Genomic DNA, 12,777 nt, shown 5'->3' on the forward strand with positions numbered 1-12,777 from the left:
GAAATTGATATTCACGTCAGAAAACATGTTCTTCCATTACTAAGAAATATATTTCTTTATTGAAAATTAAATGGATATAACCTTTGTTATTGAAATGTGATTACGAACGATTATATTTATAAATAATAAAATACATGCATTATTGGAGTTTGTGTTAAATGTGCGAACACATAATTTGGGGTACCGTCGCGCGCGAGACGAATCGAACCCGATAACAGCAAGATTTAAAAAATTTCAATTCGAATAGTGTTCAAAATAAAATAAATGAAATAATTTTAAATATATAATTAATTCTAGATTAATTATCTAGATTCTTATTCTTGTAACGTTTAAATTAATAATTTTTTTTTCTTTTAATCAATATCTTACTGATATAGGGGTACCCATTCGATTCGTCTCTAAATTTTTAAGTATTCGCACATTTTATGTAACATTCATGTATAATTTCGCGTATATATAATATATTATATTAACAAAAATTATAAAAATAGTTTGGATATGTTAATTTGTGCATGTATTTTAAATAATTTTTTCAAATTAATTAATAATTAATAAAATATATTCGTTCGTAATTATTTTTATCATAAAAATTAATAAAAATTAATTAAATTATGAAATTATTTAAAAAATTAAAATTTATACACAACGCTATATCCATATTTAATCTACTATTAAATCTTTCTGGCATTATATAGATAATAATGATACCAATCCTAATAATGAAGAACATTTTTTAACGAAGGAAAGAAAAGATACATTTCTCTCATCTAAATATATATTATTTAAATTAATTCGACGTTAAAGAAGCGTATCGTCGTTGAATTACTACCGAAAACATTGCTTTCGGAAATTGCCAGGAAAACCTGGGATTAGTTCCAATCTTACAATAAAAATTCCCAATTTTTAACAGCCATCGAACTAGATGTCGCGAATGGATCTCACAAGAACCGGTGAGAAATAATTCTCCATGATGAAAATCGTTTCGACTCCTCGGCGGTACGAGCCACGCAACTTTTATTTAACCGAAGGAACAACGATAACTCTTTTATTAAAACGACAATCTCGTCTAAGAATGCGAAAAGAACGCGGGAAAAACACGGTGATTTCGCAACCGTAATTTATTAATTTATTTATGAATATTTTCCGATACGAAATTCGTAAGTATAAATATAACTAAAAAAACAAATTATTAAATTCATAATACTTAACTCGCGATTCTATAATATCGAAGGTGATCGTTAAATTTTATGAAGCTAATATTTAATCGTTGACTTATCACATCGAATCTTCACACTCTTATTCGATAATTCTTTATATTTAATTAGCAATATTTAGGAATATTATCTGACGAGAGGGACAGCGATAAAAATCTTTTGTTAAAACGATAATTTTGTATAAGAACTTATATTAAAAATTTTATATTTGATCGCGCGATGTATATACTTAATATGTATACCTATACATTAGACGGCTCTCCCGGTTTCGGTACGAGCGAAAATCCCATTTCACTTATGAGAATCAACTTCGAGCCAACCGATCGGGATTGCAACGATACAACGAGCAAGGACTAAGCCCAAACCGGAAAGAAGACGAAACGATTGACGGAAATAGAGGAAAATGAAGTTCACCAACTCTTTTTCGCGCATAATTATCCTATCTCGTATCGAACCTGGACCCGCTAAGCAGGATTTCAGGTGCTTCGCCCGGAACACGAAGTTTCCCGCGATTGCAGGACATGGCTACACCAGGCTGGTAGACGGCAAAAGAAGAGGATACCCACATTTTTTAAATGCTAACATTCAGCAATTTAGAAAATGGGGAGGCAACCCCTTTTACCGAGCGAAAATCGTGCCTAGGGGAATCCACTCGACTCCTCGACAGGGTTAACACACGCAGTGCGTGTGGCTGTAGGCGAGCAAAGAGAAGGGACCCATTGACGACCATTCCGAGCAATCGATCGAGTTCTAACTAATTCGGGCCGAATCACTTGACGAAGCACGAAGCACGAAGCGCGAGTGTACGTTGCATAGCAATGTGTGCAAACTCGAAACATCACAGTTAGTTGGCGTCGGAAGTAGAGACTCGTGACAATAAATGAAATTGGGATTTTATATGAAAAAGTCCAAAAGTTCCGCGAAAACGCGACGACGCGAGAATACTACAACGCGAAAACGCGGTAATGAAGCGCTTGCCGTCCGCGGCACGTTGACGGCACCGACGACGCGAAAGGGTACTTAGCTTCCCATTCAGGCACCTTAAGATTTATCATAAATAGAAAAATTTAAGATAAACCTCAAGGCACCATCCAAGTACTAAGCCCTCCCACCGCGACAAGGTGTACCCCATGGGAGGGTTATATTATATATAATTTTATATATAATATAATACATAATTTGAATTTTTTGTAATATAGTACATAAATTTAAATTTGCAAATATAAACGATAAATAAAAATATAAACGATAAGAGAACATCTATTATATAAAGCAATGTTCAAAATAATTGATTTTAAAACTAATTATTGCGCGGAATTAATTTCTACATTTTTACTTTTAAATAGATATATTTTAATGTTATAAATTGCGTAATTACAAAATAATTTATATTTCTTAAATATAAACTTTTAAAAATATGATAAATAAAAAATTTCTATTCTTTTATATATGAAGTATTTAAATAAATATATTAATATGAAATATTTTGTAAAATATAAGAAGTATCTGAAAATATTAATTAATAAAAAATTTTATAAATGTTTTATTTTAAAATAAAATGGAATATTTTTTATAAGTATATGTATTATATATGTTACACAATTTAACATCACTATTGTATCACAATCAAAGAAATAAAACGAAACGAGAAATATGTATATTTTGAATATTGTTAGGTCCGCGGCGGCGACTTCGAGATATCGAAGCGCGTTCAACACAATGGGGCACTCGCGGACCGCGTAAGATAAGACACTCTTAACGGAAATTAAGAACTTTAATTAGAAACACAGAATACATAAACAACAAATAATAACAGAGGAAATCTCGCGATAACGACCCGTAATGTAAAACGCGTCCGGATAGCTTGACAGCTATTCTTCGACTCAGCTGACCATCGTTGTTATACAACAATATATACTATTGATAAATAATTTATATATTGTTGCGTTCGCGGAACGATATATATCGAACGCGCGCGACACAATCGATTGGCACACGCTGACGTTCGCGCAGTAAATAATAACGCGGTTTAAGGTATAAGAACTTTAACCACGAGTAACATACAAGAATTCAGAATAATCGTAAAACGGATCACAGATAGACGCGCATTCGCACAACTTGACAGCTGGGCTCAGACTCTCTGACAGTCGTTGTTTATAACAACATCTTGACAACGCGCGCGGAAATGATCTTCTTCCGTCGACGTACTTCCCACCGAAAGAATTCAACAGGTGGCGAATACATCCGGGGGATGGGACGCGGGGACGTAACAATATAATAAATAATGATGTGATAAATAATTAAAATATTAATGACTTACATCATATCTTATTGATCCATCCATTTCCAAGACCTCCTTTTTTTCTTTTGTTTTCTTCACTTTTTCCTCGTGGCACTCCAATCCTCGTTGCACTCATTTGAATTCTTCATTGCACTTACACTCATTCACGAAAAGTTCCTCGTTGCACTTGCAATTGTGTTTAGAGAAAGAATTTGATAATATATGAAACGTCTCACATCACTACTTCACTGCTCAAGAGCCACTGAGCGAATGATCGTAAGTCAAGAACATTACCGCGGTACTGTTTATATCGCCAGGGTCGACTATATAAAGAAAGAATTTGATAATATATGAAACGTCACTACTTTATTGCTCAAAGTTACTGTGCGAATGACCGTAAGTCAGAAACATTACCGCGGTACTGTTTATATCGCCAGGGTCGACTATGTAAAGAAAGAATTTGATAATATGTGAAACGTCTCTCACGTCACTACTCAAGGTCACTGTGCGAATTTTCTAACGAGTAATATAGTGATACGCCGTTAAATTTCTTTTCTAGATACGATCGCGATTAACATCGGAAAATTATTTATTATAACAATTTAATTAATTAACTTTTATAAATAACACATAATTAATATCTATATACATACCGCGACGAAAATTCTCGAATCGCATATTTCGTAATTAATTCATTTAATTAATTATAATAAGAATCATAGTAACAGAAATCTAAAATAATAAATTATTATTTCGATATGAAATCGATTTTTACGAGCAGAAATTATTTCTTTAACATTTATAGATATTTATAGAGTCGAATATAATATGTCTGCGACGTTTTATTGTTTTATTTTTCAATCATTAAAATGTAATTCGGATTATAAGGACGCACAGTAAAATAATTGAATCGTGGATCTAAACAATTAATATAATGTAAGGCTCCATGATACATCATACAATCTTTTAATAAATAATCATATAATTAAAAAATCTATATAATCTAAAGTACTTCTATATACTTTAATATATTCCATATGTATATATATACATATATATATATATATATATATATATATATATATATATATATATACACGTGCGTGCGCGCGCGCGTGTGTGTGTGTGTGTGTGTGTGTGTGTGTGTGTAAAGTACGTAAAACATTTCAATGACGAACAAGACAATAACACCGATCTTGGCGGCGTAAACAATAGCGCGCTAATGTTTATATGCCATAGTCTTGAAAAATGTTTCGATAAAAAAATAAAAATAACACGGTCTTTCGGACTAATTTTCTCGGCTCTATTATTATTCGCGCGACGACACTCAAAGAGTAAAGTAGTAGTACAAGGCGCTCCGTTAAATCCTTTTCTAGACGCGATCGCGATCAATATCGACAAATTATTTGCTGTATCATAATACGTAAAATATAATATAATATAATATAATATAATATAATATAATATAATATAATATAATATAAAATATATGTATTGTTTACGCCAAGGTCGGTATTATTGTCTGTTCGTCATCGATATATTTTACGTACTTTAACATATTTATATTATATTATATTATAATATAAAATATAATATAATATAATACAATATATTTCGATATGACGAACGGACAATAACACGGTGTTCGGCCTTGACGATGTAAACAATAGCGCGCTAGTCATACGGTCTTGGTATCATTCACACGGCAACACTCGAGCAGTAAAGATCGTAGTGCGAAATACGTCGTATATTCTTAAATTAATTATTAATTAAACAATTATTGTATCATGACTTTCAATTTTATTAAACTTTCGATCCTATAATTCGTATTAATATACATGTATTGCATATATATATCAATAATGAAAACAACATTTGTAATGAATTAGTATTTAATTTGATTTCATAAAAACGTCGAGCGAATCGTACTTCTCTATCCCTTATACAATATATTAAAGTGCGTCTCTCGTAATTATTCCGTGATCGGGAGTGCCGTGCAAAGTGTCTCGCAATCGTTTCTACCTATGACTAAATATAATTAATTGTTTGTTCGCGAGTGAACATGAGTGCTGTGAAGGTGCAAGCAAAGGATGAAGAAAGGAGAAGGATATCTGGAAAAGTATCGGACAGCCAGAGAACAGTGAGAGAGCCTGAAGCAGCCAGAGAAATATGCGGTGAGTAATTTATAAAAATTATTTATTATTTATATTGTTGCGTCCCCGCGTCTCGTTCCTGCAGATGTATACGCCATCCGTTATTCTGTCGGGAAGTACGTCGATGGAAGAAGATTGTCTCCGCGCGCGTTGTTAAGAGGTTGTTTAACATCAACGACGGTCAGCTGAGTCTGAGCCCAGCTGTCAAGCTGAACGGTCGCGCGTTAAAATCTGTGTTTCGTTTTACGAATTATCTGAGTTCTTGTATGTTTCTCGTGGTTCTATGTTTCGTGGTTCTTGTGTTTCAAAGAACCGTATTATTATTTTCGAGTACGCGAGTGCGAGCGTATGCCGATCAATTGTGTCGCGCGCGTTCGATACATATCGTTCCGCGGACGCAACAATATATATTAATTTGAAAATAGACATATCGCTTATTATTTTTTCATTTTCTCAATAGTATATATAATTCGCTCTAAAAATCACGTAATATAATGCATGTATAAGATGTTGTAAGAGGTTTGGGTACGCTCCTCTGAAAAGCGCCTTCAATCCCCAAGGGGCAGAATAAATTTATCTATCTATCTATATAATGCATGTATAAAATATTCCAGGTTTTATTTTAACACATTTAAAGTATCTATAATAAAGCATTTATAATATTTTTGTTATTAATTAATATTTTTATATATAAATATTTTAATATTTTATAAAATATTTTTAAAATAATATAATTATTTAAATATTTCATATATGAAAATTAACATACTCTCTTTATATAATTATATTTTTCAAAAATTTATAATAAAGAAACATTTTTTTGCTAGAAACATTTTTTTACATTTAAAGTATTAATATCAGAGATAAATCTCAATTAAAAGATAAAAAAATTAATTGCGCGTATAATAATTAGTTTTACAAAATAAATTATTTTGAGTTTTATAAAGAATAGATCTATAAGAATATTAATTGATTATATTTGAATTTAATTTTTGACATATTGATTTAAAAATAGAAGTGTGTGACAAGAATTAAAATTAATAATAATTTGAATTGTATTTAGATTGTTAAAAAGTTGAATGATAAAACATCGAATAAAATACACTTAATCTTTAAGTATCGTTAAAGAAATAATTATTCTTATAAAAATCACAATAAAATAAATTATCGTTTTATTGCTAAGTGTTAACTGTTAAATGCAACAGAAAAATTAATTACTTGATACTTTTTTATTATCATATAAAACGATAATAATTATATTGCGTGTGCGCACGTTGTGTTGCGATTATTATAAAAATTACAAGGATTGTAATTAAATATTACTATTACTGTCAATTTATTTATTTGTCATGTATATTCGTGAAATTTAAATCGCGATTTTTTTTCTCATTTAATCATTGGGTAACATCGAAACTTAGTTTATCTTTTCGCGATAATATTTCTTTTAGAAAACCTTACAAAATACATTAAAATTTTGGGTACTCTTTTTTAATTGAAAGACATAATCGATAAATTTATTAGTGATTCTTTTGATTGTGATAGATTATATCAGCTATATACGCCAATCTAAAAATTTCTAATAAATTTTACATTGTACGCATTTCTGATATTTTCGTGTAATATAATAAAATATTCTATGTATATATTCTATATAACAATTTATTATGTATATCAAGTTATTATGAAAATTATAACAAAATTATGTGTAAAAGTTATTTATAACACTCACAATAGAGAATAAATATTGAATAAAAGTCTCGAAAAATGGAAAATATATCTTGCAATATCTTCATTTTTCGAAAAATTATCTTACTCTCCGAACTTTCCTTTCTCTTTCTTTCTATATATATAATATTATTGTAAGTCCAAGCGTGTGTGTTATAATGCTCTCATGCAACATCAAATTATCCGTATTATTAAAAATATTTGAATAAATTCGAATATATATTTATTTGATGTTGATAGCATTATTAATTTATAAATTATATTATAATTATACTACATATTTTGCTTCGCATATTGCCGAATATTTTTCTAAACACGATTACGATTAGTATCGAAACATGATTTGATATAATTATTAATAATTAAAAATTAATTAACTTATAATAAACGACATGAAACTGTATCGCAACGATAAATCTTTATCGCATCGCAATCATTAATTACTGCGAATAAAAATTGAAACAGGGGATACATAAAAGGGAATAAAAGAATTAATTTTGTTATGATGTTTCGATTATTAATGCTTATTATAATAATTTCCTTAACGATATCTATTAGAATTAAATAAATTTCAACCAATGCTTTAAATTTTCTTAATCGGCAATAACACAGAAGATTTCAACGACGAATTATAACAATAACGTAGTATAAGTCGAACTTGGCGATATAAACAGTATCGCGGTAATGTTTCTGACTTACGGTCATTCGCACAGTAACTTTGAGCAATAAAGTAGTGACGTTTCATATATTATCAAATTCTTTCTTTACATAGTCGACCCTGGCGATATAAACAGTACCGCGGTAATGTTTCTGACTTACGGTCATTCGCACAGTAACTTTGAGCAATAAAGTAGTGACGTTTCATATATTATCAAATTCTTTCTTTATATAGTCGACCCTGGCGATATAAACAGTACCGCGGTAATGTTCTTGACTTACGATCATTCGCTCAGTGGCTCTTGAGCAGTGAAGTAGTGATGTGAGACGTTTCATATATTATCAAATTCTTTCTCTAAACACAATTGCAAGTGCAACGAGGAACTTTTCGTGAATGAGTGTAAGTGCAATGAAGAATTCAAATGAGTGCAACGAGGATTGGAGTGCCACGAGGAAAAAGTGAAGAAAACAAAAGAAAAAAAGGAGGTCTTGGAAATGGATGGATCAATAAGATATGATGTAAGTCATTAATATTTTAATTATTTATCACATCATTATTTATTATATTGTTACGTCCCCGCGTCCCATCCCCCGGATGTATTCGCCACCTGTTGAATTCTTTCGGTGGGAAGTACGTCGACGGAAGAAGATCATTTCCGCGCGCGTTGTCAAGATGTTGTTATAAACAACGACTGTCAGAGAGTCTGAGCCCAGCTGTCAAGTTGTGCGAATGCGCGTCTATCTGTGATCCGTTTTACGATTATTCTGAATTCTTGTATGTTACTCGTGGTTAAAGTTCTTATACCTTAAACCGCGTTATTATTTACTGCGCGAACGTCAGCGTGTGCCAATCGATTGTGTCGCGCGCGTTCGATATATATCGTTCCGCGAACGCAACAATATATAAATTATTTATCAATAGTATATATTGTTGTATAACAACGATGGTCAGCTGAGTCGAAGAATAGCTGTCAAGCTATCCGGACGCGTTTTACATTACGGGTCGTTATCGCGAGATTTCCTCTGTTATTATTTGTTGTTTATGTATTCTGTGTTTCTAATTAAAGTTCTTAATTTCCGTTAAGAGTGTCTTATCTTACGCGGTCCGCGAGTGCCCCATTGTGTTGAACGCGCTTCGATATCTCGAAGTCGCCGCCGCGGACCTAATAATATTCAAAATATACATATTTCTCGTTTCGTTTTATTTCTTTGATTGTGATACAATAGTGATGTTAAATTGTGTAACATATATAATACATATACTTATAAAAAATATTCCATTTTATTTTAAAATAAAACATTTATAAAATTTTTTATTAATTAATATTTTCAGATACTTCTTATATTTTACAAAATATTTCATATTAATATATTTATTTAAATACTTCGTATATAAAAGAATAGAAATTTTTTATTTATCATATTTTTAAAAGTTTATATTTAAGAAATATAAATTATTTTGTAATTACGCAATTTATAACATTAAAATATATCTATTTAAAAGTAAAAATGTAGAAATTAATTCCGCGCAATAATTAGTTTTAAAATCAATTATTTTGAACATTGCTTTATATAATAGATGTTCTCTTATCGTTTATATTTTTATTTATCGTTTATATTTGCAAATTTAAATTTATGTACTATATTACAAAAAATTCAAATTATGTATTATATTATATATAAAATTATATATAATATAACCCTCCCATGGGGTACACCTTGTCGCGGTGGGAGGGCTTAGTACTTGGATGGTGCCTTGAGGTTTATCTTAAATTTTTCTATTTATGATAAATCTTAAGGTGCCTGAATGGGAAGCTAAGTACCCTTTCGCGTCGTCGGTGCCGTCAACGTGCCGCGGACGGCAAGCGCTTCGTTACCGCGTTTTCGCGTTGTAGTATTCTCGCGTCGTCGCGTTTTCGCGGAACTTTTGGACTTTTTCATATAAAATCCCAATTTCATTTATTGTCACGAGTCTCTACTTCCGATGCCAACTAACTGGGATGTTTCGAGTTTGCACACGTTGCTATGCAACGTACACTCGCGCTTCGTGCTTCGTGCTTCGTCAAGTGATTCGGCCCGAATTAGTTAGAACTCGATCGATTGCTCGGAATGGTCGTCAATGGGTCCCTTCTCTTTGCTCGCCTACAGCCACACGCACTGCGTGTGTTAACCCTGTCGAGGAGTCGAGTGGATTCCCCTAGGCACGATTTTCGCTCGGTAAAAGGGGTTGCCTCCCCATTTTCTAAATTGCTGAATGTTAGCATTTAAAAAATGTGGGTATCCTCTTCTTTTGCCGTCTACCAGCCTGGTGTAGCCATGTCCTGCAATCGCGGGAAACTTCGTGTTCCGGGCGAAGCACCTGAAATCCTGCTTAGCGGGTCCAGGTTCGATACGAGATAGGATAATTATGCGCGAAAAAGAGTTGGTGAACTTCATTTTCCTATATTTCCGTCAATCGTTTCGTCTTCTTTCCGGTTTGGGCTTAGTCCTTGCTCGTTGTATCGTTGCATTCCCAACCTATTGACTCGAAGCTGATTCTCGTAAGTGAAATGGGATTTTCGCTCGTACCGAAACCGGGAGTGCCGTTCAAAGTATATACATATTAAGTATATACATCGCGCGATCAAATAGAAAATTTTTTATCGTACCGAAATAGTGCGGGAACCGTTTAGTATCGCGCGTAAAAAAGCGAAAATAGCGATATAAAAATATCGCTCGTGAGTGCGGGAGTGCCGTTAAGTATCGCGCGCCTAAGACTAAGAGAAGGAGGAGGCCTAGGAGAGGCATCAGGCTCCGGCAGAGCAACCTTCTGGTAAGCAATTTATTTATTTGTAATTATATATTAAATATTAAATATATTTATTATAATTTAAATTAAACAATTAATCGCAACAATTAATTTGATGTTTTTATTTATATTTTTTTATTTATATTTAAATAAGAGAGAATTAAAGAAAAAGATTTTTAAATTAAAGCTATAATCTTGTAAAGGTGTAAGCTTTTATAAAGTTATAAGAGAATTATTAGTAATGTTTTTTAACATTTATAGAATTATTTTATTAATCTGCTATTATTATATGCATCGAATATAAAATTCAATGTATATAATAATTTTTGAAATATTAATTATTTTGAACGCTGCTACATTGGAATCTTCTTTTGTATGTTATAGATTGATGCAACAACCCTGATGATCTGAGAGGAGGAGCAGGCCTAGGAGAGGCATCCTGCACCGGCGGAACAACCTGATGGTGAATATTATTATTTATATATTAATTGTTATAAATCGTTAACTTGTTATAAACGAACAATAATTCGATCTTATTATTTAAATGAATTAAAAAGAAAGATTTTTATAAAAGTCATATAAAATTTTCTATTTAAAAAACAGTTTCAAAAATTTATAAAATTTTTCCATGCGTGTTTATCTGCTTATTATTTTACACATCGGATATAAAATTCCGCGCGATAAAAAATTTTTAAAATATTAATTGCATTTTGTGAGCATTATTATAAATGAATTTTATATTTGTATGTTACAGACAACTAGCTTCGATAACAACAACTCCGCTGTTGCGCATCAGTGCCGATGAGTTAAAAAAACTTTTATTTAACTTTAAGGTAACGGATTCGTAGAGATTGCAGATGTCGATGTAGATGTAGATTGTAGATTGTAGATAACTCCGTTGCCTTAAAATGGATGAGCTAGGATGGATTAAATTAAATAAATTAAATTAAATAATTAAATTAAATTAATTAAATTAAATAATTTTAATAATTTCTTTCGAACTTATGCTTCACATCTATTGCGAAAATATATTGAAATATTAATTAAAAAAAGAAGAGATTAAGAAAAGATTTTTTTGTAAAGATTTTGTCTAATTTATTAAATAAAGGACACCCATTAACAATTATCAATTTTATCAATTTTTGATGCTAATTTATTCTTATAATACGGACTTATTTTCTAATTGCTCATAGCTCATCCATCGTAGAATTTGTTTGTAGATATTGTTTTTAAACTTTACTTTAACTTAATATAAAATCAAATAATTTGTTATTATGTTATTTAATTTGTAATTAATTAAATAATTTGTAATATGATAAATACACACATTAATTTTATATTTTACTATAAAATATAATTTATAGAAATTTGTAGTAATTTGGCTTTATTTCAGTTAAAATAAAGTTATATTCAATATTTAACGAACGATCGTGAAATCGAACGATCGTTACTAAATGAGCGTAAATATTTCACGCTCTTTTGCCGGTAATTATCCGACAAAAGAAGGAGTAATTATCTCCTTCTTCGATCTCTGATTAGAGATCAAGAAAGAAAGTGGCCAGGATCAACGAAAGGTAGGTTCAACTGGCCTGAAGAGTACAGTTAGGGCACGCGGTTAGGGCACGTGACTAAAATATATACATGATTAGGTGAGGTGATGATTAGAGATAGGTTCCTTAAATCTCGAATAATTTTAGTTAATCAGGAAGTAGGGTTGTTAAGGCTATTAAGTAAAATCATTAAAATTCTTCTATTAATATTAGAGTTGTTAGGCTCTCTTGTTACGCTCCTGTGGCTCTCCCCGTTTTTGTTATATTTCTGTGTCTCCTAACAGTCTGTTGTTAGCTTGGAGTCTATCATGACGCATTTGAAAATCATTTCTGTACAACGTAATTTCTGTTTTATCTTTCGACTTTTCTGCAAGGTAATTCTTTTTCCGTTTTCCGTTGTTAGTTTTCT

Source organism: Camponotus vicinus, unplaced genomic scaffold (assembly GCF_025532165.1).
Source record: "Camponotus vicinus isolate PSW18456_S1 unplaced genomic scaffold, iyCamVici1.0 SCAF_6, whole genome shotgun sequence".
NCBI classification, from domain to species: Eukaryota; Metazoa; Arthropoda; class Insecta; order Hymenoptera; family Formicidae; genus Camponotus; species Camponotus vicinus.